The sequence below is a fragment of the Schistocerca serialis genome, chromosome 6 (assembly GCF_023864345.2).
Source record: "Schistocerca serialis cubense isolate TAMUIC-IGC-003099 chromosome 6, iqSchSeri2.2, whole genome shotgun sequence".
NCBI classification, from domain to species: domain Eukaryota; kingdom Metazoa; phylum Arthropoda; class Insecta; order Orthoptera; family Acrididae; genus Schistocerca; species Schistocerca serialis.
In genome coordinates this window covers 536910966-536938037 of record NC_064643.1, presented here as the reverse complement: position 1 = coordinate 536938037, position 27072 = coordinate 536910966, and the positions used below count along the sequence as shown (strand labels likewise).

The 27072-nt window shown below is 43.1% G+C and overlaps 1 protein-coding gene across 2 annotated transcripts in view; it reads left to right on the top strand.

The window, feature by feature from the left end:
* The window catches only part of LOC126483831 (potassium/sodium hyperpolarization-activated cyclic nucleotide-gated channel 2-like), a 282969-nt gene that overhangs the window by 30677 nt on the left and 225220 nt on the right, over positions 1–27072 (top strand). The window lies entirely within an intron of this gene.

Sequence of the window (27072 nt, the reverse complement as noted above, 5' to 3'; positions counted from 1 at the left end):
ATGTGACGCACATGCCGTCACCAGTGTCGTGTAGGATATATCAGACGTGTTTTCCTGTGGGGTGATCGGTTGACCTATGACCTTGCGATCAAATTTTTCGGTTCCCATTGGAGAGGCACGTCCTTTTGTCTACTAATCGCACGATTTTGCGGTGCGGTCGCAAAACACAGACACTAAACTTATTGCAGTGAACAGAGACGTAATGAACGAACGGACAAATCATAACTTTGAGAAAATAAAGAAAGTAAACTTTTCACTCGAGGGAAGACTTGAACAGAGGACCTCTCTTTCCGCAGCTACTCACGCTAACCACGGGACTACGGCGCTCCTGAGCTCACATTATCCTTGATGTTGCCTATGTTGCGCATGTACTACTCAGTTTGTATATTTTGCTTATTTTTTTCCGTAGTTCCACACAACTTCTTCCTGTTTTCTCGATTGATCTGTGTTTAGTTTTTAAAGACCTATCCATTGTGCCAACTTATAACTAAATCTGAGGGGGGTGCGATGGGGAGGTTCCCTTGTTAGTATGTTCCAAAACGCCGCGCATAAAAATGGTATTTTTCAGTGCTCATACCACGTGTTCTCTTGGTGATAAAAACGATGCGTCATAGCCCTTTGCCTATGTACCATTTGTCTACACAAAATAAGGATCGTCTTATGTTATGTTAACCAGGAACCTAGAACCGGCGGTGAGGCACCGTCCCCGCCGCAGCCGCAGTGGTCCGCAACCCCAAGACGACTACCGCAGTCCACTTCACTCTTCCGCCGCCTCACACCGAACCCAGGGTTATTGTGCGGTTCGGCCCCCAGTAGACCCCCCTTCTCCCCCCCCCCCCCCCCCCCCCCCCCGGGAACGTCTCACACCAGACGACTGTAACCCCTATGTTTGCGTGGTAGAGTATGGTTCAAATGGCTCGGAGCGCTATGGGACGTAACATCTGTGGTCATGAGTCCCCTAGAACTTAGAACTACTTAAACCTAACTAACCTAAGGACATCACACACATCCATGCCCGAGACAGGATTCGAACCTGCGACCGTAGCAGTCGCGCGGTTTCGGACTGAGCGCCTAGAACCGCTAGACCACCGCGGCCGGCTGCGTGGTAGAGTAATGGTGGTGTTCGCGTACGTGGAGAACTTATTTGCCCAGCAATCGCCGACATAGGGTAGCTGAGGCGGAGTAAGGGGAACCAGCCCGCATTTGCCGAGGCAGATGGAAAACCGCCCAAAAACCATCCACAGACTGGCCGCCTCACCGGACCTCTTAAACACAATCAGCCGGGTGGGTTAGTGCCGGCCACCGGCGCTCCTTCCCGCCCGGAAAGCCGTGCGTTAGACCGCGCGGCCAACGGGGCGGGCCAAGCATCGTCTTAGTGTCACTATCCTACAGTACAGTGTCAAAGTTCTTCCTGATTATGCAAATGGAGCGTTTTTTTTCTGCATTTGATCTTGTCTACGGTGGGCTTCATGGGACGTATGTGCCACAATTTGTTCATGGGCGGTTTCTCAGAAACCCTCCCTAAAAAGTTTTTTAATATACAAAGTATGTAAAAAAAATCATCCGATTTGGCACAATATACAATGACTTGTGTTTTTTGATGAACGGGATACTCATAACGTTTTTTCATGCCTTTTCATGTGTGTTCAATATGCCTCCCTTGAAATGCGAGGTACAGTCTGGAAGCGCGCGACCGCTACGGTCGCAGGTTCGAATCCTGCCTAGGGAATGGATGTCTGTGATGTCCTTAGGTTAGTTAGGTTTAAGTAGTTCTGAGTTCTAGGAGACTGATGACCTCAGATGTTAAGTCCCATACTGCTCAGAGCCATATGAACCATTTGAAATGCACGTCATGTGTCAGTGCGGTGTTCGAATTGTTCACACACTGCAGCCAGCATGTCTTGAGTTACAGCTTCCACAGCTGCCGTTATGCGATGTCTCAGTTCAGTCAATGTCGTTGTTAAGGAAGACACATAAACAGAGTCTTTTTATAAACTCCACAAGAAATAATCATATACAGTCAGGTCCGGTGACCTTGGAGATCAGTAATTTAAGGCTGAATCATTTCGTCCAGTGCACTGATCCGTCGTTCAGTAATCCTTCGATTTAAAAATTGCCGCACTTCCAGATGCCAGTGTGGCGGTGCCCATCCTGTTGATTAATGAAGTCGTTCGAATCAGTCTCCAACTGTGGGAAAAGAAAATTCTCAAGCACATATAGAGATGTGTTTCCTGTAGCAGTGTTCTCGGCAAAGAAAAATGGACCATACACCTTTTCCTGCGAACTGCACAAAACACATTAAATTTTGGAGTCCCTCTCATGATGTACAACTTCACGCGGTTGTTTCGTGCCCCATATTCTCACATTACGATGGTTCCTCTTTCCATGTAAATGGAATGTTGCCTCGTCACTAAACACTAATCGCGGAAGAAAACTGTCATCCTCCATATTGCCAAGAACGAAATTACTGAACTCCACACGTTGTTGTTTGTCACCTTCACGAAGAGCTTACAGTTGCTGAATATTGTATGGTTTCATGCGTAAACGTCGACGCAACACACGCCAGCTGACATAGGGGACATGTTGAACTGTCGACCTGCGTGGCGAACGGATTTCTTCGGACTCCCTGTGAAGCTATGGCGGATGCGTTCGACGTCTGTGTCTGACACTCGGGGACGGCCCGGCGATTTGCTTTTACAGAAACAACCTGTTCCTCGGAATTGTTCATGCCATCGTCTAATGCTCTGTGCTGTAGGAGGATCCACACCATACCTAGTAGGAAAGTCACGCTGAGAAATTATTACTGACCCCCACTGCCCAAAACGTAAAACACAAAACGCTCCCTGTTGTCCCGACACCATTTTTAGTAGAACTGAAGTGGGCGCACACTGCTGCTACCCAGCGGGAATCATGAAAAACTCGAGAGTCTGCTTTTTTCCAACAGTATGTTGTTCACGCACGTGTCTCAACTAACATAAGAGTTATGATTTTTTTAATTGGATAATTCTTTTTGTTACACCCTGTATCTTTTCGGTCACCAGTGGACCAAAACCCAGCCGAGGATACCAAGACGGCAACGCACAGTGAATGGCTGAAATTTTTATGGTACACTCCTAAGATCCTGGCCTAAAACAACCTTGAACACTTACTCGATACATTTGTCCGTTTCCAAGATACAAAGGTACAAACTTACCCTACTTCTACACCTAAATTCCGGTATGACGCGTAATATAAATAAAATACAACAGCAGGAAATTGCTCAAATGCTTCCGGTATATTCTCTAGGCATTTATTTAAAAGAGTCATTTCCCCATTATCAAAAATGCTTATCCGTTATCGAGAATCATCCCAAAAACTTGATTTTTGGCTACCAAAACCTAGATGCGGATTCCGAGATGGGCATGCACAGCAAATGACTGTATGTTTAACGATGTATTGCTGATACCCAGTTCTTTAAAAAACTTGAAAATTTTCTTCATATCTTTATCCGTTTCCGAGGTATAGAGGTTCAAAATTACACTAATTGTACACGCAAAATATGCATGTAAAATGATGAGTGAGGCTAAAACGTAATTCATAAATTGACATAGCCCGGAGAAATATGCTGTAAAGTATCTCCATTATCATCAGAGGACCTTATTTTATAGTACTGAAGCACAGGCAAAAATTCTTTTGTATGACAAATCCGGCCTGAAGTGTGAAATTAGTTTTGCGTTAGTTCAGTTTCACACAAATACACTAGCCAAATTTTATTTACCAGTACTTTTCTTTTCCTATGAGTTACGTGCCCTGCTGCAGCAGAGAAAAGAAGGGAACCAGCGGGAAAACGCTCCTACTGGAGCACAAAAAATATATTCTGTTGCTGCTTATTTAAAAGACTGTGATTGAAAAAAGGGGGGGGGCGTACTAGCTGCTTCATTACTTTCCTCAGTAGCTTTTAAAATTGTTTCCAAAAATTTTGGAATGCGAACACATTCAAGCTTGTTACGATGAAGGAGAAGAAGAGAGTGGCATTGGCGAAAATACGAAAAAGTAATAAATACTGGAAGGTAGTAGACAGTGGTGGTGGTATAGAAAGAGCGAAGGAGGCAACGGCAATGTCGGAGAAGGATTGACAGAATGGCAATGGAACATAGTTGACAATGGCAGAACAGTGCTACGAAAAGAGTGAAGGAGACTGTAGCGGGGTGGGTGGCGGGGGGGGGGGGGGGGGGGGAGGGAGAGAGAATAAAGACAAAGAGAAAGTGGATGAGAGTCAGTGATAATGAGAGACAGAGTTTATGACAATGACAACGAGGAAGGGAGAATAAATAGCAGCAGTAGGAAGGAAGGAAGGAAGGAATGAAATATTAGGAGTAAGAGAGAACAAATGGAAGGCAGTAACAGTGAGAGGAGACTGTAGTAGTAAGGCAGAACGAAGGTGATTCTGGCTGTAACACGGGAGATAATGACAGAGAGACACAAAGAGAATGACTATGAGAACGTCTTAATGTCTGAGTGAGAAAGGGCAACTGGGATGGATGGGTGCACAACGATGGACTAGTGGGTGTGAGTAAGCTATAGTTAGGGGAGCTTGTGTGAGTTTGAGGTGAGTTGCATGTTAAAAAAAAGCGTGAATATGATAGCAAGCAAAAACTCTGGGGAAAATCTTTGAAGGTGCTGAGGAAGATAGGATGAGGCAGCTGGTAGCTCACTTTTCAGTCAGAGTCTTTTAAATAAACAGGAACACACTCGCATTTTTCGTGCTCTGATAGCTGCGTTCTTCCGCTGGTAAGGTATTTGCGCAGGAGGTGTACGGAGAGCAGTGTCTGGCGTGGTGCACAAAAGTCCGGTGGCCTGAGCGTTATGAGGCGGAACGTGTAAGCATCAAGGACATGCCACGCTCTGAGCAGGCGCACCCTGTCACCACCGCTGCTACGATTTCGGTTGCGGATGAGCTCCTCGGATCGCCACAAGTGACATTCGATAAGCAAAGGATCTGTGCATGACATACTCCACGAGAAACATCGATATTAACGACATAGGAGACAATCTGAGTAACCGTCTTACATTGTTTGCAGATGATGCTGTCTTTTACCGTCTTGTAAAGTCATCAGATGATCAAAGCGACTTGCAAAATGATTTAGATAAGATATCTGTATGGTGCGAAAAGTGGCAATTGGCCCTGAATAAGGAAAAGTATGAAGTTATTTACGTGAGTACTAAAAGAAATCAGCTAAATTTCGATTACGCAATAAGTCACACAAATCTAAAAGCTGTAAATTCAACTAAATGTTTGGAGATTACAATTAGAAGTAATCTAAATTGGAACGATCACATAGATAATATTGTGGGTAGAGCAAACCAAAGACTGCGATTCATTGGCAGATCACTTAGAAGGTACAACAGGTCTACTAAAGAGACTGCTTACACCACGCTTGTCCGCCCTATTCTAGAGTATTGCTGTGCGGTGTGGGATCCGCATCAGGTGGGACTGACGGATGACATCGAAAAAGTACCAAGAAGGGCAGCTCGTGTTGTATTATCGCGAAATGGCGGAGATAGGGTCACAGACATGATACGTGAATTGGAGTGGCAATCATAAAAACAAAGGCGTTTATCGTTGCGACGGGATCTTCTCATGACATTTCAATCACCAGTTTTCTCCTCCGATTGGGAATACATTCTGTTGGCACCCACCTACATAGGGAGAAATGAAGAAATGATCATCACGATAAAATAAGAGAAATTAGGGCTCGCAAAGAAAAATTTAAATGCTCGTTTTTTGCTGAGTGCCGTTCGAGAGTGGAACGGTAGAGAGACAGCTTGAAGGTTGTTCAATGAACCCTCTGCCAGGCACTTTATTGTGAATAGCACGTAGATGTAGATGTATGTGCGCAATGAAAGCACTTTTCAGAGAAACAGAAGAACGCGATAATGAGTCTTTGGCTGACCCATCTGTTGCGATACGCGAAGCATGGAACGGATTTCATTTGTCGGATGGTGGTATGCGATAAAACATGGTGTCACCACTTCGACCATGAAATCAACCGGATGAGCGTGGAGTGACGGTATCCCGGCTGAAAAAAAAAGAAAAGAAAAACACTCAGCCCGGGCGACCGGAAAAGTGATGCTCAGTTTCTTTTTCGACGAAACTGGATCTCTACTCATCGACTTGCTACCACGGGATGCAACAGTCAACGCTGAGCAGTAAGGCAACGCGTTGCTGAGGCTCAAACAGGCCATCAAGAACAAGCGTAGGGGCAAGGTCTCTAATATTACAGTGCTTCTCCAGGACAGCACCAGGCCGTATGTGGACAAGAAGACCCTCGAGCTCCTCAAAAAATTTCGATGGGAGGTCCTGGAACATCCTCCAAACAGTACTAGATCTTCCCACGTGATTCGCATATCTTTGGCCCCTTTAAACAATCTCTGAAATGTTAGAGGTTCACTTGTGACAAGGAAATGCAGGACATCGTGGAAAACTGTATCCGTCAGGAACCCAGCAGTTTCTACCCTTGTGTCACCCCCTCTCTTTCTATGCGCTGGGATTAGCGTATCAATATCAACGGCAAGCAATGGTAGACTTGTACCGTTCCCCATGAACCGTAATTACAATATTGTTATTAAACTTTCTTTACACGTAACTGTAGTCTCCTTTTTATTTGAGCGTGCCTTAATACACTCTGCTGGCCATAGGCGTCCGCTAAGGTGTCACCTGCCCATCCTGGAATCAGGGTACAGCAATTTTATGCAACTCAGAATTCTCTCCAATATCTACCAATCCTTGTCTGTCACTCCACTAAACCGCGAATTTAATATTGCCGGTCGCGACTAGAAATACTGTTACTTCAGTAATCACTACGATTTTGGGTTTTCTCAGTTAATACGAGACTATGCCGATTCCTAGATGAGATTGCAGTTTACAGAACCGTGCTAAAATAACGTCTTCAGTAGTTTCTATCGCTTCCTCGTTTTGCCCTAACCGAGCTGCAGGAAGGAGCTGCTGCAACTCCGTGGCGAACAGATTCCATCACTGATACTCTACACATAAACATTGCATCAGGACATGTGGCAGTCATCTGTCCCCTTCATGCACAACGAAATCACAACAATAGTTTACCATTTTTCTATGGAAAGAGAAATCCCTTGACGGCTGTCTCATTCTTCATTTAGTTCTACACATCAGTGCGTTTGTAATGCACTCGAAAAAACATAGCTACACGATACTGTAGGTGTGCACAGCTACAATTAATCTCTAATAATTGAGTCGAAAAAAGAAAATACTGTTGTCTGCGCTAGACGTCAGGGAAAAATGTTTGAAATTTCAAGGTTGAAAAAATCCTGTGTCCAATGTCGCTGCACCTCTCCCAGGTGCTGCGGGAAAGGTAGTCGGCGACAACGGACACCGTGCTGACAATCCATCATGCTCAAAACGTCTTCTCTTTGTCCATGTGAGATCCTGTATGCTGTTGAATATTGCCCTCCTGAACCTATCGATTCTATAGTCGCCCGACAAGCCCGGGATCCCGACCAACGTGAGCAGCAATATCGCGCAGTGGTAAACCACATCCTTGACAGGCCACGATCCTAGTGCTATCGAATTCTGGCACATTCTGGTACATGTTTTGCCTGTTTACCTATGTCGTAAATTGATCTTCTCGCAAACAAACCAAATTAGAATGCAAGTTACGATTGAGACACCCGCAGCACAATCTTTCCTTATCACAGAATTACGATGGGGTTACTCCTACCTGCTAGTTGCAGTTTTGCTGAAATACTAATTATTTTGATATCCAAGAATTATGAACACTTCATGCCAATTTGACGTTTGTTGTTATTTTAGTGGCCAGCAGCATACATTCATCAATTTACAGACTCTTTCTTCAGGGAGGTGTGGGGAAAATTCTGTTCCTACCTATACAGGGTGATTAAGCTGCCCCTACCGATGGTCTTTATGCAACCGGCAACGCCTTCAAATACCACACACAAGATTTTTCATATTCTCTCACTCACTACACGCAAACTGTTAGCCCCACAAAAAATGGACAAGACATTATTGTAAGAAACTTAGTGTAAAATTTTGTATTGGGATAAATTTTCACTGGAGGCCATAGTTTTCAAATTATTCAAGAAAAATGAACAAAAGTGACCTTCAAACGAGCTTTTCTTAAATAACTCGAAAACTGGGAACTCCAGCAAAAATATATCACAGTACAAAATCTAACTACATTAAATTTCCTACAAAAAACGTCCTGTTCATTTTTTTCTGTAGGACTAATAATAATTTGTACGTAGTGAGCGAAAGACTATGAAAATCTCGTGTGCTCTTCTTGAACGTGTTGTGGGTTGCACGAAACCCATCTCTAGGGGGTATCTCAGCTAGGAATCATCAGCGAACCCCCAATTCTTTAAAGAACCTAACTCCAGTGTACAAAACAGCTTGAAACGTTTGATTACCTTACAAATGAGTTAACGTGTTTAATATTTGACGTTCAGTTATGTAAGTGAGAAGTAGTTTAGGAAAAGTTTGAAGTGATATTTAAAATTCGTTGGAAATCACTAAGTACTCTTATTATCAAAGACTGGATGACTAGTCTCGGTAATTTGCACAAAGTATTTAGCATAATCTATTTCGTCACATGCGATAAACTTTTTTCATTTCTTCATTTTGTGATCCAGTCAGCGACAAAAAGTTTCGTAAATGTTTTAAATTATATCTAAAGTTTGTTGGAAATGTCAAAGTGCTCTCATTCTCAAATATTGGACGAATAAGGTCATATTTGTGCGCCGTCAGTTACCCTGTCTGAAGACAAACAAAGAAACGCTGTCTGAAGACAAACAAAGAGTTTCTATGTGTAATACTTATGTTACTGTGTTAAAAATTTAGCAAAAGATTATACTCCTTAATGAGTGGATAATGACAGCATATTCGGACAATAATTACGCGAAATATTGAAAGTCTGATTTTTGTTTCCCCTGGAATCCGTTAGATAGGCAACCTGCGATTGGTTTTGTGATACCGGATAGCGGTTTAGTAATATAGATTAGTATGAGATAAAACAGATAAAGGCGCGCTCAGAAGCGTGCAGATAGTCATTTTCCCCTCACTCAATACACGAATGGGAAAATGTAGAAGGCTTTCAAGTACTCTCACCCTGCACTGTACACTGGCCTGCTGATTACCCATGTAGGTGAAAATACAGTGCGGAGAACACTTGTGGAACAACACTCGCATCCCTATACCATAAACAACATGTGTGCAAGCAAATGACTGTAGGACTTTGAACACAGAGTTCAAGTCTGTCTCTGTATTGGTTGCAGTTACAGTTGCGTTCTACCAAAAAAAATGGTTCAAATGGCTCTGAGCACTATGGGACTCAACTGCTGAGGTCGTAAGTCCCCTAGAACTTAGAACTACTTAAACCTAACTAACCTAAGGACAACACACACATCCATGCCCGAGGCACGATTCGAACCTGCGACCGTAGCGGTCGCGCGGTTCCAGACTGTAGCGCCTAGAAACACTCGGCCACCAGCGGCCGGCCGTTCTACCAAAACTACGGTTCGACAGTTTCGGTACAGTACAGAAATGACGTAGTAAATGGTAAGATTACCGCTAGTACTGGTAGCATTGGGGGGAAAAGAAACATAAATGAATGCATAAGAGAGAAATGGGGGGCAGACGACTTCTCTTTCTTCGATTGTTTGTTTGGTTGGTTGGTTGTTTCGCATATAACTAGAACAGCATATCATTCAGTGTTAATCCACTGTGTATATTATATCCTTACAGAATGTACACTGAAGAGCCACAGAAATTGGTACACCTACCTTGCTTTCGCTTGTCCTGCAGTCTGTAATGTCTCATATCAAAATGGCTCTGAGCACCATGGGACTTAACTTCTGAGGTCATCAGTCCCCTAGAACTTAGAACTACTTAAACCTAACTAACCTAAGGACATCACGCACATCCATGCCCGAGGCAGGATTCGAACCCGCGACCGTAGCGGTCGCGCGGTTCCAGGCTGTAGCGCCCAGAACTGCTCGGCCATCCTGGCCGGCTGTAATGTCTCCAAGACGGGTATTTCCATTGTAATTTACTCTCGTGATAGGAATTACAGTTTACTATGATATGTTCCGTTTTTAGTCATTTAATTTTTCATTAATTTTCTCCAGTGTTTGATGTGAATGTAGAAATTTGAAGTAAAGTGGCCAAGAACTTTGAAGTACAACGGTAAAGTACTTTTCGAGATGTTTGGTAACAACGTTTCTTATGTAGTGCATGTTTAAAAAATGTAAGGCCTGTGTCCTCCAAAATGTTCATCTGGAGATCGCGTAGATAACTTAAAGTGTTTTGATATCCAATTGTAATGTACATTTCATGCATCTAATGAGAATTCCGCTGAAAATGCACCAAAAATAGCGATTTATTTTTCACCTGAGCCGGCCGCGGTGGCCGAGCGGTTCTAGGCGCGTCAATCCGGAACCGCGCGACTGCTACGGTCGCAGGTTCGAACCCTGCCTTGGGCATGGATGTGTGTGATGTCCTTTGGTTAGTTAGGTTTAAGTAGTTGTAGGGGACTGATGACCTCCGCTGTTAAGTCCCATAGTGCTCAGAGCCATTTTTTCACCTGGTTTTTCAACCATTTGTACCTTAAGAGAAACGTCATGAATGGTGAACTTTGACTAAAACTTACATTTATCTTAAAGCTATGTTAAAATCTGCCTCATTTGCCAAAACACAGGGGTGTTCCCACACTGTCACCTCATTAACATGTTGTGCAGACACAGCTGCGAAAGGATTCTGAAACAGTGGTTCATTAATTTTATTAATTGAGGAAGTGAGTAAAAGAAAGGTAAATAGATTATGAAAAAGCACACCCTCGGTACAAAAATTACGTGTCATGTCTTCACGTATGTTGTTTCAAAACCTACAAGAATTCCTGTTTCACCAACTATTGATGGACCTTAAAAATACATTCTTTTACCTAAGAAGTCTGTAGTTATTGCAGTAATACGATAGATAATGAAGTTTCGCATAATAACCTTATGGAAAAGTACTCTCCTCTTTGCGTGCCATCATTCGACAAAATCGTATTTCGATATCTCAAACCATTTGTGAACTACGAGGCATGTCGTGGATATTTCATTCTGCCTTTATCGATGGTGGGCGTGATTTTCTCGAGACTGGTGACAGGTAGAGACCTCTACCCAACTCTAAACAAAAATTCAGCATGTTGGCTAAATTTCACACGCAGCAACGTGTCATGCGATATGCACCAAACGCAAAATCATAGCGACTCCCGTTTTTCATTGCAAACTTTTCCGAATTTTGCGTTGTGTCTTACTTCAGTGCAAATATCAGAACAACTATTACCTTTAATGACATGATGGGCACGTCGTAATGAAGCTGACGTATAAAGCTATGAGTAACGCAAAAATGGAACATTTTACCGAATCTAGTCTGTAAAATCGTTTGAGAAAGATTGCAGGGCGTGCGCCTCGAATCTGTCATCGCAGAGCGTCGCCGACCGGCCGTAAGCGGGTGTTGGTCTCCCCTTTCGAACAGCCCAGTGCTTTAGACAAAACCTCGTTACTGCGTGTCGGCCACTGTACCCTGCGGGACTCTAGCACCAGGTCTCGTCCTCTACTATGACCATTTTATGTAACAATATATCAATAGCGCTTTTCATACTTGTTGCCTTCTGCTCTTCATTCAATTTGTGTTTTTTACGACAAAATTCGGGAACAAACCTATCACTTACCTTAATAACGACGTTAACAGCATATTTATAAATCCCCAGTTTCTGCAACACCACAGTCTCCTCCAAAACTGCCGGCAGGAACATCCCATTGAATCTGCTTCTTTCATCTACCAGAGTCCTGAACCGACTCCCTAACTTCACGATTGCAGAGCAACTCCTGAAATTTTGGGGCTCTTAGCCATTCAGGGCTGTATACACAGAATGCCTGGCTTTTTTTTCTAGTCCACAGTTCTTTCTTTGATATACTCACCATTGTAGCTAACAGTCACACTCAACACATGACCAACTATAGATAAATGACAACCAACAGAGTTCCTGTAACATGACAGAAGGCCCTCCAAATACTTCACGCAGTAGAGCTACACTAAGCCACAACTATCACATTAAATTGTGTGGAGGTTGTTACTACGGGACAGTTGGAGAGATACTAGCGCCTCAAGCGGCGAGAAAGCTGGCCCGCTCTTCACCTCATACATGCAATAAGAGTAATGTCTGTGTTGAATTATTTTTATAGATAATGCACAAAGTAGTTGTTATATTTTTGTGCCACAAGCGTTAGTAAAATATCGCGATACATGAATGATCGTAAAAAACTGTAAACAGAAGCAAAAGACAACAGTAAAATGACGTAACCTACAATAAATTCGTGAATAATACTTTTGAAGCTGTGTACAATTGCAGCTAACCTCACTGAAAGCAATAGAATATAAACACAGAATTTGATGCACAAGAAGCATTACAGGGCTATTATAAATAATTCATTTGTTTTCAGAGCTATATATTTTCCTAAGTATTACATGTACGAATGTGAATGAGGAATGAATAGAACAGTGAACTCACCAGGTTTGCATTTAGCACCCTACAAATGTTCTATGAATGCCCTTCTGGTCACACGACACACGTCCAAGAGATAGTGAAGTTCGTTCCATAACTTATGTAGCAACGTCCTGGCAGTAGTCATCACAGCACTGATGCGTTCTCTGAGCTATTCCAGTGTTTTTTGTAGTAGGAGTACGTAAATACGATCATACTGTACCCCCAAAGCGAAAAATAAGAGGGCGTCTGGTCAGGTAACCTAGGTAGGTGGCGAACTAGGGTAGAGGTGGCAACGAAATAGAGCCATGTCTTCACCTGTAAGCTCGCTCCAGCGATGCAGAAGTTCGTCTTTTAGGTAGGGACGAACATCGATGCTCTAATGAGGGAGTGCCCCATCTTGTTGTAAGATAAAGTCTTTGGATCAGCAGACAGTTGTGGAATCAACCACAACTGCTACATATCAAGTCAAGAGGATACCCTTCACAGTCTTCTTCCAGAAGCAAACATTAACCTTCGCCAAATCTCGTTCATGCGCCACAATCTCATAAGGATTTTTAGTGGTAAATGTGGATATTAACCTTTCCAGACAAGTGGAAGGTTGCTTCGTCGCTGGACATCAGCTTGGAGGCGAAATATTCATTCTCGAATGGGTCCTGCACTGTGATGCAAAATTGAAGGCATCGGCCATAATCTTCCGGTTTTAATTGTTGCACAAGCTGCAAAGGGTAGGATTTGAAATACAGCCGCCGTAGAAAAATCTTCCACGCAGTTCACTGCGGTATTCCAAGTTCGTGGCTTGCGCGACCGTTGACTCTTTTAGACTGCGTACGAAACTTTCTCCCACTCTCTCCACGGCTGTATCTGGCACACTTTGTCGATCGTTATTCTTCTTTTTACAGAAACAACCAGTGCCCCTAAATTGTCGATAGCAACGCACAATGCTCTGTTTACATAGCGGTTCTTTTCCATAATTCCTTCTGAATGCACGCTGCACTATTGTAACAGATAAACTTCTCTCATATTCCAACGCACAAAAACCCTTTTCTTGCCTTGTTGCCAATTTGTCGAGGCACTGCACTCGTAACCCCAGTTAGTGATCACAATGTAAACTCTGCGAGTTTACCATTCTATTCAGGTATCAGTCATATTTGTGCTTGTAATATTTCAGAAAATATAGGGTTTTCAAAACGTAATATTGTGCTGCCGATTATTCAAATTTTTTTTGAGCTGCTTAAGTTAACCATATTTAATTTTCTGTGGAATATTCTTGACGTTCCATTATACAGCAGCTGATTGATGCCTTCTTGCTATTTGACACGCCATTTTCCTTGGGGATGCGATTCACATACTGTCCATATACATCAGTAGATGGTCAGATGGCGAGTGGCAGCAGCGTTCCGAATTGCATCCACGGAAAAATTTTCATTCGTCTGCCGAAGACTGACAAATCTGTGCTAGTGCAAAATACGCACAGTGACGAAGTGGCTCCTTCCTTCTGGTGTTCTGTTCCCAGCACTACAGCGTAATTAAGAGCAGCTGTTTCCCGTCCGGAACTCTGAGGTATGAATAATTCAACGTTTCATTCTGCGCAGTCCTTCAGGGCGCAGTTTATAAAACAGGCTGAAAGCCACGCCGCACGGAAAAGGTGGAATGGCGGTATCGCGCTGCATAAATTCATTTACAAGGTAACTGTTGTAACCACAGCACTCAGTCTTGCAAAGTATGGGGAACAAGGTATAGAATGCGTATAGAATGTAAGTCTGCACCAGAAGGAAGGAGCTACCTTTTGCCACAGTGCGTATTGTGCACTAGAACAGATTTGGCATTCATCAGCAGCAGAATGAAAATTTTTTCATGGATGCTAGTCGGTGTCTTGTTTTGAGCATCTTCGTTCATCTGTTCGTATGTCAGGGCGCGTCGAATGTCATCTATCACTCTAATTCTCTTTCCATCTTTTTGTCTCTATGACTCTTTGTTACAGACAATTCCTATACAGTATATGTCACAGCCAAGATTTTTTCCTCTTTTTGATGGCTTCGAACAACCTTCTGTCTTACTCTATTCTCTTCATTGCTTCTTCAGTTTTGGGTCTGTCAGACCAAATCACCTTAAGCATTCTTCTCCAAAGCCGTATTCTACAGAACAAAACACCATTCATGGTTTGTACATTTATTCATTTACAATATGGTTTTATGCCTTGGTATAGATAACCTCCTTTTCTTATTCCTGAATGAGGAAAGCTTAGCAGATATGAACCGGGATTCTGGATTTGTACACTTTTGAAGGGAGTGACCCACGATAGTTCCCACTTATTTATTTTCTTTGCAATCGGGGAAGTTTTTGCATGGTTGTGTATTAAAACCAAGTCGCCGATTTTATGGTCAAATAGTTGTGTGACCTTTTTATCGAAATGCATTTTTTGTTGATACGTCTGTTTAACTTTATCTAAACGCAATTTTTGTCTCTGCCAATTTGTGGAATGGGTTTACACTATTCGTTATCTACTGAGTTGTCACACAACAACATACATGGGATAAAGCTTGTAATTTCGTTTGGTGGATCACTAACAATTTTCTCATATGTTTCTACATATTCAAGTCATCTGCACGTTCACGTGCACGTTCACACATGTACGTTCGCATAAAGCGAGATAATTCCTGAAAGCATCTCCCTGCAGGAGCACTTTCTGGATGGTATTAAGAATTAAAATTTTTTTGATGCTATTGTCCCTTAAGAAAGTTTGTCACTTATTGCTTGTTGACCGACTATCCTCATTGGAGAGCAGTCTCTCAGTCTTGCCAATGCTCGGTAACTAATCTGATCGTATGTACCACATGATAGATGTTCTCGACAGATTAAAAACTGCAAACAAACCTAAACATTTCTGAAAATATTGTACAGGTCTACCATATATCGCACTCCAGCTTTCATTCACAGACGTGTCCCATCAATGTCAATGACAGCAAGCTCCAGTGGTTTCATCATCCTAGATGATTCAGTTACACCCCAATATAGCATCTGTTCTACTTCTTTGGTTACTGCAGGTCTTTTTGCCCAAGGAGTGGAGCATGATAACAGATTAATTGTAGATTAAGCACAACATCTAGTTTGCGCTAATAACATTTGATGATTCCAGGCTTCCCCTCGAAAATGTCACTGCTTCAAAAAAAATGGTTCATATGGTTCTGACCACTATGGGACTTAACATCTGAGGTCATCAGTCCCCTAGAACGTAGAACTACTTAAACCTAACTAACCTAAGGACATCACACACATCCATTCCCGAGGCAGGATTCGAACCTGCGAGCGTAGCGGTCGCGCGGTTTCAGATTGAAGCGCCTAGAACCGCACGGCCACACCGGCCGGCATGTCACTGCTACCAGTAAGAACTTGGTGCGGATCGGTTCTTTGGTGGTCACTAATTTGAATTGCCTCATTAACTTTGTCTTCAACGGCTGATGTTAAATCAATGCCATTGCAAGCATCTGAGATGTGTAGGTCCAGGTTCGATTCCCTTTACCTGTGTCTACCAGTGGACAGATCGGCTGCAGCCTACAGCTGAAGTTAACGATGGTACTTCTCTCACACAGCCTCTAATATTCCTACAGAAAAGTCTATTAAAGTGTATGTTTATATACGGAATTCGGCATCTAGTACAGAGTTGACAACCAGATTGTCAACTATTAGGAAGGGCGACACACATTCTGTTCCATAAGTTTTACTATCAGATGGGTCTGTCTGTAACTTTACAGCTTTACTACACATTCCAGAATTTTACATGTACTGACAGATGAAGTCAGCACTTTATTATGCTCAGTAATTCGTCCGAGCGGAACAGAAGAAACTACTGTCGTTTCCACGCCAAAATTAGCAACTGTTGTTGTGTCGATTCCTTCCATTTGCAGAGCTACTGCCGATTGCTTATCGTTTTGTTCAAACTGCGAACAGCTTTCAGGAATAGCTTCTAAATCATCACGCATGTCCACACTATCACTGCATCGTAATAAGTGGACATCAGCATATGCGCTCCTTGGATCCATTTTCACCAATCGCTATTTTGTATGGTCGAAATTAGATTCCCAGATGCTCGCAATCTATGGGTTCGCTTGATCCATGATACAGATTGTGATCTCTGTTGTTATAACTGACATGGTAATCCTTAGTCTTCCACCGTCAGTTGTTTTGTTTCCTGGAGCTATATTACTTTTTATTATTGTTATTATGTCACTCACCATAAGGATTTTGTCGCTATGGGGATGAGTGTTGATCTAGTAAAGTATCACGGGAATTCGGACCATTTTGCTTATGTTTGTGTCCATGGCTCTTACCGTGTGGCTTGTGAGCATTGCATTTGGTACTACACCTGGTTTCTTTAAGGAGGTCATTCGTGTCAACCATCGATAAAAATTCATCCACATCATGGTCTGTAACAGTACTTAGATTTTCCCTGACGTGCAACGGGAGCTTTGCTACTAGCGTTTTTAGTATGTCAGTGAAGCCATTTCTGAGTTCCAGTATTTAGTCTTATTCAAATATTTTTAAAGTACATACGCAATGTACCTTGTTTCAATTTTTATGCAGCAGGGTTGAAAAATTCTTTCCTTAGAGTTTCCTGATGACCCTTCAACAAGTACCTGCCTAGGGATGTCTTTCCGAAGTCGTTACACATTGAACATTATTATGATGCTTCGGTGGCCTGTCGTGCGTTTGCGTCGATCGAAAACTCACGGAATGCCGCGCTGCTAGAAATATTAACTTCAATAGAAAGAGACATCTTTGAAGAAATAATACATTCAGGTCGCTAGGTACAAATGAGACAGCCGTATGAGTCATTTACCTCGATTTTTATGGCTCTAAGAATCCGTCCACGTAGTATTACATGAATTGCTACGTCCCTGAGAGATGTACACCGTGGTCTAGCGGTTCTAGGCGCTCAGTCCGGAACCGCGCGACTGCTACGGTCGCAGGTTCGAATCCTGCCTCGGGCATGGATGTGTGTGATGTCCTTAGGTTAGTTAGGTTTAAGTAGTTCTAAGTTCTAGGGGACTGATGACCACTGATGTTAAGTCCCATAGTGCTCAAGCCATTTGAACCATTTTTTAGTTGTACACTACTCCGCTGTACATATATTATTTGTACAGTGTCTGTAACTTTACAGCTTTACTACACATTCCAGAATTTTACATGTACTGACAGCTGAAGTCATGTGCCAATACGAGATCGGAAAAAAGTGAAGACAAAAGACTAACAACTCGCACGTCGGCAACAGACAAATGCTACACGAAATTCAATCAGCGATGCAATATTAGAAGTTCTAGCAGCTTATGTGCTTCAAAGATTACTTAGTGAATACAATACATTAATATTCAAGAAAAATAGATTATGCTTTAGATGTTATGAAGTGAAGTAAAATGGTGGGCTTTTAATAAATGAGACAGTACTTCTAGCACTGAAGAGTAACAAAGCGTTTCCCATTCACATTTTTTATTTTTATTTTTTTCATGGACGAACGAACTTGTATTTGACGATTATGATCCCAACGTATTCTACACAGACAGTGTGATACAAAGGGCATCCCAAATCGCGGCAATTTTCATTACCATATGTTCAAAAATACTTGTGATCTCATTTCTGTCCCCCCTCTTCCCCCAAATATTGACGAAATATTAACTGCTCTGATTCTAATAGAATGGAGGGCTACATTTATCCAGCCATCTAGAAACGTAACACTCGGTCTGAAATCAAGGATATAAAAGACTACCACAAAGTGACGAACAAAGCAACTTCAGGTTCCCAAGTTCGGGACTTTCGATGTTGACAGTCACACATCTGAGTGCCGCTTTTCAATTCTATATAAAAATTACGGATGCTGCAGAGATGAATCACTTTTTGACTCGCAATAATGTGATCCTATCGTAGTCTCTTCCTGATAGTTGGAAATATACCATCATTTATTCTCGCTTGTACACAGTTCATTCACATTAATGTAATCACCACGTTCGACGTCAACGTACAATAATCACTCACAGGTTGCAGGTGACAGTACTAGCAGTGGAGGGTATATAAATCGTGTCCGGCCGACGCGGAAGACAGTCCAGTCGTTATCGTATTGTGGAAACTGAGCGATTTATCTGACGTCCAAAAGGGCATGATCATTGGCTTTCATGCCAAAGGTGAAAGCATTTCCTAAACTGCTAAGTTTGTAAACTGTATGCGTGCCGCCGTGCTTACACTATGCCGTGCATGGCACCATCCAAAACCGGTGCCGAGGCAATTGTAGTGCACCAAGGGCCGTAGATGGGAGGGATGAACGACAGCTACGAAGGTGTACACAGGAGAATAGACGTCAAACAGTTGTGCCCAGATAACCCAAGGGCTATCAACAGTGTCTTCTCAATGACCGTTGAGTGAACGTTGCTGCGTTATGGCCCTCCGCAACAAGTGCCTGGTTCATGCACCCAAGCTGATTATTGATCATCGGCGATGAAGGCTGCAGCTTCTACGCCAGTATCGCAACTGGACGCTCACTGTGTGGTGACAGGTGGCTTTTTCAGATGACAAATAGTCGCTGGCGTGGACGGTGCGAAACATTTGAAATCAAACACACTACAAGGATCTTCAGAAGAGTCCGTGCCGGAGGAGGGGGGCCACGATCTGATAATGTTTTCGTGGCATTCCCAGGGTGATCTCGTCATTTTGTAAGGCACAATGGGTATCAAAAGTACGCATCTATCCTTGGGAACCATGTCCATTCCTATATCCATTTTCCCCTCTCTCCTATGTAGTTTTATTTTAGTTTAAGTTATGTCACGTTCCGTATATCATTTTCCCGATTATTTTATCGAAATGATGTGGAACAAGTCAGATTACAACATATACATAACTGGCCATTAAAATTGCTACACCAAGAAGAAATGCAGATGATAAAAGGGTATTCATTGGTCAAATATATTATACTAAAACTGACATGTGATTACATTTTCAAGCTATTTGGGTGCATAGATCCTGAGAAATCAGTACCCAGAACAGCCTCCCCTGGCCGTAATAACGGCCTTAACACGCCTGGGCACTGAGTAAAACAGAGCTTGGATGGCGTATGCAGGTACACCTGCCCATGCAGCTTCAACACGATACCACAGTTCATCAAGAGTAGTGACTGGCGTATTGTGACGAGCTAGTTGCTCGGCCACCATTGACCAGACGTTTTCAATTGGTGAGAGATCTGGAGAATGTGCTGGCCAGGCAGCAGTCGAACATTTTCTGTATCCACAAAGGCCCGTACAGGACTTGCAATACGCGGTCGTGCATTATCCTGCTGAAATGTAGGGTTTCGCAGGGATCGAATGAAGGGTAGAGCCACGGATCGTAATACATCTGAAATGTAACGTCCACTGTCCAAAGTGCCGCCAATGCGAACAAGAGATGACCGAGACGTGTAACCAATGGCACCCCATACCATCATGCTGGGTGATACGCCAGTATGGCGATGACGAATACACGCTTCCAATGTGCGTTCACTGCGATGTCGCCAAACACGGATGCGACCATCATGATGCTGTAAACAGAACCTCGATTCATCTGAAAAAATGTTTTGTCATTCGTGCACCCAGGTTCGTCGTTGAGTACACCATCGCAGGCGCTCCTGTCTGTGATGCAGTGTCAAGAGTAACCGCAGCCATGGTCTCCGAGCTGAAAGTCCGTGCTGCTGCGAACGTCGTCGAATTGTTGGTGCAGATGGTTGTTGTCTTGCAAACGTCCCCATCTGTTGACTCAGGGATCGAGACGTGGCTGCACGATCCGTTACAGCCATGCGGATAAGATGCCTGTCATCTCGACTGCTAGTGATACGAGGCCGTTGGGATGCAGCGCGGCGTTCCGTATTACCCTCCTGAACCCACCGATTCCATATTCTGCTAACAGTCATTGGATCTCGACCAACGCGAGCAGTAATGTCGGGGTACGATAAACCGCAATCGCGATAGGCTGCAATCCGACCTTTATCAAAGTCGGAAACGTGATGGTACACATTTCTCCTCCTTACACGAGGCATCACAACAACGTTTCATCAGGCAACGTCGTCCAACTGCTGTTTGTGTATGAGAAATCGGTTGTAAACTTTCCTCATGTCAGCACGTTGTAGGTGCCGCCACCGGCGCCAGCCTTGTGTGAATGTTCTGAAAAGCTAATCATTTGCATATCACAGCATCTTCTTCCTGTCGGTTAAATTTCGCGTCTGTAGCACGTCATCTTCGTGGTGTAGCAATTTTAATGGCCAGTAGTGTATATACACAAATGAATAGTGCAAATATTAATATTACTGAAATTTTTACTTCTACACATGATACTACCTTTATAGGTACAATTTTTTTTTTACCTGTTCTGAAACAGAAACTCGTCCATGGAATAGAAGGAGTTATCCAAAAGATATGATTTTAAGCTAGATTAAAAACTTGATCTGCCACCTGCCAGACACTTTATGTTGTTGGGCAAATTATCAAAGATTTTTGTTGCTGAATAATGTACTACTTTTTGAGCAACTGACAGCTTCAATAACGAATAGGAAAGGTCATTTTTCCCTCTAGTGTTGTACGCATGAACATCACTGTTCTTCGCAAATTGAGATGGATTATTTGTAACGAATTTCATTAGCGAATTTATGTACTCTGATGGTGCAGTTCAAATACCTAACTCCTGGAAAAGGTGCCTACATGACGTCCTTGGATCAACACCACAAATTATTCTCAATGCTTTCTTTTGTGCAATCAATACTTTATGTCTAAGTGATGAGTTACCCCAGAAAACTATTCCATAAGACATTATTGAGTGAAAATATGCAAATTACGTTAGGAGGCTGATCTATTTATTACCAAGACTAGCGATTATACGAAGAGCGAAAGAAACGGAAGTTAATTGTTTGAGAAGCTCAGTAATATGCTTCCAGTTCAAGTTGTCATCAATGTGAACACCCAAAAATTTGGAGAAACCTACCCTGTTAACTGAGCCCTGTTCATATGCTACTTCAATTATCGGTATGACTCTATTTGGTGTACAGAACTGGATATAGTGAGTTTTTTCAAAATTAAGGGAGAGTTCATTTTCTGAAAACCACTTACTAATTCTTTGAAAGAAATCCTTAACAGTATCTTCAGCTGCTTTTTCTGGAATGGGATTTATTATAACACTTGTGTCATCTGCAAAAAGTACTAGTTCCTCTTGCTGAACGTTAAGTGAGAGGTCATTCACATGAATAAGGAACAGCAGAGGACCTAAAATTGAACCCTGTGGGACTCCCTTTGTGATAATTCCCCAATTCCTCATTCATTAGAATTTACCACCCTCCCAACATTATTTGTGCTATTCAGCTCAACTTTTTGCTTTCTGTTCATTATGTACGATTCAAACCAGCTGTGTGTATAGCCTTCAGTTCCATAAAACCTGAATTTTTCTAGTAGTGTGACATGATCCACGCAGTCAAATGCCTTGACATGATCCGCACAGTCAAATGCCTCTCCTCTCGCCATTCACGAAGGCACAGTGCATCAACACAAGTATGCATCCTTCCTTGGGGACTATGTGCGCATTTAAATGCAGTTTTTTTTCCCCTCAGCACGATGGGATCTACCAGCAGGATAATACAATATGTCACACAGTTCGCAAAGTACGCTCGTGGTTCGAAGAGCCCCAGGATAAGTTTACCGTACTCTCCTGGGCATCAAACTCACCGGATTTAAGCACAATCGAAAATCTGCAGGACAGCCTCGATCGGGCTGTTCGCGCCTTGGATCCTCATCCGAGAAATCTAGCGCACCTGGCCACGGTGCTGGAGGCAACACGGCTCCACATCGCTGTCGGTACCTTCCAGAACGTGGCTGACTCTCTTCCTGCGCTTCTCGCAGAAGGTTACGCTGTAAAAGGTGGTTACTCACGTTTTTGACGGGTTGTCACGTTAATGAGACCGGACAGTGTATAAGTTCTTCCACTCACGTTGCCACACATTTACTTTCCTGAAGTATAGGATGTATTTTCTCATAATTGTGAAGTCTAGACCATTACGCCGTAACCACTGCGACGTAGCCACATATTTTTTTATTTTCATAAAACGCGAAAACATAGTATTCTATAACTAAAATATCGATATGCTACATTTAGAATCAATCTTACAAATAAATTAAGGAGAAATTTATAGAGGTATGAAATGGAATGATCATATAGGCTCAATCATTGGTGAAGCAGGTGGCCGACTTCGATTCATTGTTACGATATTGGGAAAATATAGTCAGTCTACAAAGAAGATCGCATAAAAAACGCTCTTGCGACCTATCCGAGAACGTTGCTCAAGTGTGTCGACTCCGAACTAGATAGGACTACAGGAAATTATGAACATATACCATGAACGACAACAGAAATATTCACAAGTTTGACTCAGGCGAGAGCCAGGTAGCAACGCTGAAGTACCTCATCCAGGCGACAGACACGTGAGAAAACAGGTCAACTACGTCGTGCAAACCTCCTCACAAAGTTTCAAAAGTCAGTATTAAGTGAATAATCTAGGCATATACTACACCCACTGCATGTCACTCACATACGGGCTGCGAAGACAAGATTAGGTTAATAAAAGCGCGCTCAGAAGCATTTAAGAAGTCGTTCTTCCTGTGCTCCATAGGTGAATGGAACAGAAAGAAACCATAATATTCGGAACAACGTGATTTCTCTGTGGTTACAGGCTGTTGATGTAGATGTAGTTATAAGGACTATACAAAATCTAACGATCAAAAATAGGGCTGCAGCCGATGTTGTCCTGAAATCTCCGGAAAATCTGAGGAGTATACTTCGTTGCATGACAGACATCAGAATACATCCCTTTGCGAGATCCCTCCATGCAGTTGTCCCTAAGCAAAGTCACTGCACGGACCCACAGACTGTGCCTACAACGCATGAGTGTTGTATGTTGATAATACACGTCTTGCGCTTTACCCTGAGCAGGCAGACAGATTGCGGTCTCATCCATACTTATCTAATTTTCTTTTCGTTTTTGCAGATGGAGAGCTAATTGGAAAAATTAAGTGGAATTGTAGCTTTCTTTGCTGCGGGCCTGACTTATTACTGAAGTTATGCGGAAGTTCTTGATGCCCTTTCGAAAATTAATTCGGATTAGCGATCTTGCTAAACTCAATTTTTAACATCTACATCTGCATCTACATTATTACTAAGCAGTTCACAGTCAAGTGCTTGGCAGTGGGTTCATGGAACCACCTTCAGACTATTTTCTACTGTTCCACTCTCGAACAGTACGCGGGAAAACGAACACTTAAATCTTTCCGTTGCGTGCTCTGACTTCTCTTATTTTATTATGACAATCACTACTCCCTATTTACTTAGGCATCAACGAAGTATTTTCACATTCTGTGGAGAGAGTTGGTGATTGAAATTTCATTTCTCCCTATGTACTTAGGCATCAATAAAGTATTTTCACCTTCTGTGGAGAGAGTTGGTGATTGAAATTTCGCGAAAAGATCTCGCTGAAATGAAAACGCCTTTAATGATTGTCACCCCGAGTCACATATCATATCCGTGACATTCTCTGTCAGTATTTCTCAATAATACAAAACAACGCAACAGTATTGGACAAGAGGACGGACAAGCGTAGTGTAGGCAGCCCCTTCACTAGATCTGTTGCATTTTCTAAGTTTTTTCCCAATAAAACGCAATCTTTGGTTTGCCTTCCCCTCAACATTTTCTGTGTGATCGTTCCAGTTTGATCTTCGTAATTCTAATCCTTTGGTATTTAGTTGCATTTTCATATCTATGTAACCGAAATTTAACGGATTCCTTTCAAGTACTCATCTGGATAACCTAACACTTTTCATTATTTAAAGTTACTTGCCATTTTTCCTACCCTTGATAGATATCTTGCCTATATAGTTTTGCAATTGGTTTTTATCTTCTGAAACAATCTAAGAGAGCTGTTCAGAATGTCTCTTAAATCGTTCACGTAGAATAGGAACAGCAGAGTGCCCATAACACTTCATTGGGGAAAGCCACATATCACTTTTGTTTTATTCGACAGCTTTCCGTCAGTTATTGCCAGCTGTGACATTTCTGACAGGAAATCATGAGTCGACTTGCACAACGGTGACTTTTCTCTATAAGTAGGCAATTTGGTTAGAAGCCGCTGGCTAGGTACGGAAAGGTCTAAAGCCTTCTGGTTATATAGAAAAATGGAATAACTTTGAGATCCCCTGTTGATAGCACTCATTGCTTAGTGAGAATAATGAACTAGTTGCGTTTCACAAGAACGATATTTTCTGAATCTGTACTGTGTGTCAATAGGTCGTTTCATTTGAGGTAATTTATAATGTTCGAAAACAGCCGAAAATGCAACTCCACAGTCCAAAATCCGTACTCGAGCAAGTGCTTGTACATGGTTGTTAAGTATGAAGCTCCTACACGACGATTTTTCCTCAGTGTACGAACTCTAGGGATTGGTCGACAAGTGGACACGGAATAATAAAGGTATAATGATCTTAGGCCGGCCGTTGTAGCCTAGCGGTTCTAGGCGCTTCAGTCTGGAACCGCGCTACCGCTACGGTCGCAGGTTCGAATCCTGCCTCGGGCTTGGATGTGTGTGATGTCCTTAGGTTAGTTAGGTTTAAGTAGTTCTAAGTTCTAGGGGACTGATGACCTAAGATGTTAAGTTCCATAGTGCTCAGAGCCATTTTTTTATAATGATCTTATGTCCGTAAATGCATGGTTTCCATGCTAGAGACAATTTATTCAATCATACTTTGTTACAGAGACTGCAGTCTAAAATGCGCTATACCGTACAGCCACGCCGGCCGCGATGGCCAAGCGGTTCTAGGCGCTTCAGTCCGGAACCGCGCGACTGTTACGGTCGCAGGTTCGAATCCTGCCTCGGGCATGGATGTGTGTGATGTCCTTAGGTTAGTTAGGTTTAAGTAGTTCAAAGTTCTAGGGGACTGATGACCTCAGATGTTAAGTCCCATAGTGCTCAGAGCCATTTGAACCATCGTACAGCCACAGTCACAGGCATAGTTTCCTCCTAGAGGGTGGTAATGTTCCTGATACGTCATGCCCTAGCGCCCTCTCCTGCCATAATAACTGGTATTGTTGTGACCGATTCACTTGTCTTGCTGACTCACCTTGCAGCGGACATCATACAGCGTTGTACACAATCGAGAGCTTTCCGACGTAGTGTTTACTTGCGGAAAGACAAAATTACTACGGGCGGCGGGCAGCAAGGTTGTACCAGGAGACCTATCCCCGCCGACAACAACCACAGCATTCATTGTTGGCAACAGTGTTTCGCCGTTTGTCTGAGACAGGGTCGTTTCAGGAAGCAGGAAATCATGAAGGAAATTGGAAATTTGTGTTAAGTTCCTATGGAACCAAACTGCTGAGGTCATCGGTCCCTAGACTTACCCACTACTTAATCCAACTTAAACTAACTTACGCTAAGGACAACACACACCCATGCCCGAGGGAGGACTCGTGGCTACCCCGCGCGGCAAATCATGAAGGACGTACCCGAAATGTTCAGACACCAAACATGGAGGAAATTTGATTAACGCTGTGGAAGGCGACCGCCGTCTCAGTACCGGGCACTTGGCCAGCCGGTACAGTGTAACTCAGACGACCATGTGAAACATTCTCCATGACAATTGTTACTACACTTATCACTTACAGCGTGCGCAGGGCCTACTAGGGACAGACTTTCCACGTCGTGAGCAGTTTTGACCTCGGGTTCTGCACGACACAACCACGACTCTGGAATTTGTGTCATCCATCCAATTCATAGATGAGGCCACCTTTACGAAGAGTGGTATCTTCAACTTTCACAACAGTCATCTGTGGGTTAGTATGCAGAACCCCACTGTACGATGACATCGAATCATCAGCATCGATTTGTGGGCCGGGATATTGGTGACCGTATTTTGCGACCAGTCTTCTTTTCGCGTCGCCTAACAGGCCAGAACTATCGGCGGTTCTTGCGGGTGGCTTTGTATCCCCTGGTGGAAGAAGTGCCGTTGATGATTCGAAGGGTTATGTGGCTGCTACATGCCGGTGCTCCAGCCCACTTCGCCGCTTACGTCCGGACGCAGCTCAATAGCGTCTTCCCTGATCGATGGATCGGCCGAGGGGGTCTACTTGCATGGCCTGCTTGTTCACCGGATCTCAACCCATGTGATTTCTGGTTATGGGGCCATCTCAAAAGTGTCGTGTTTGCATGGCCCAGTCCATATGTGGAGACAGTGGAGCAGCGTATTCATGCTGCCTTTGACACTGCTCGAATGCAACGGGGACGATGTGAATGTGTGAGACAGATCATGCTACTGCGTGTACACGTAGGTGTTTTTAACACATACTGTTACTGTGGCTGCATATTACAGTGCGTATTAGGCCACAGTCTCTGTAACAAAGCATGGTTGAATAAATGGTCTCTAGCATGGAAGACATGCATTTTCGGATCTTTTTTATTCGGTAGAGTTTGTAC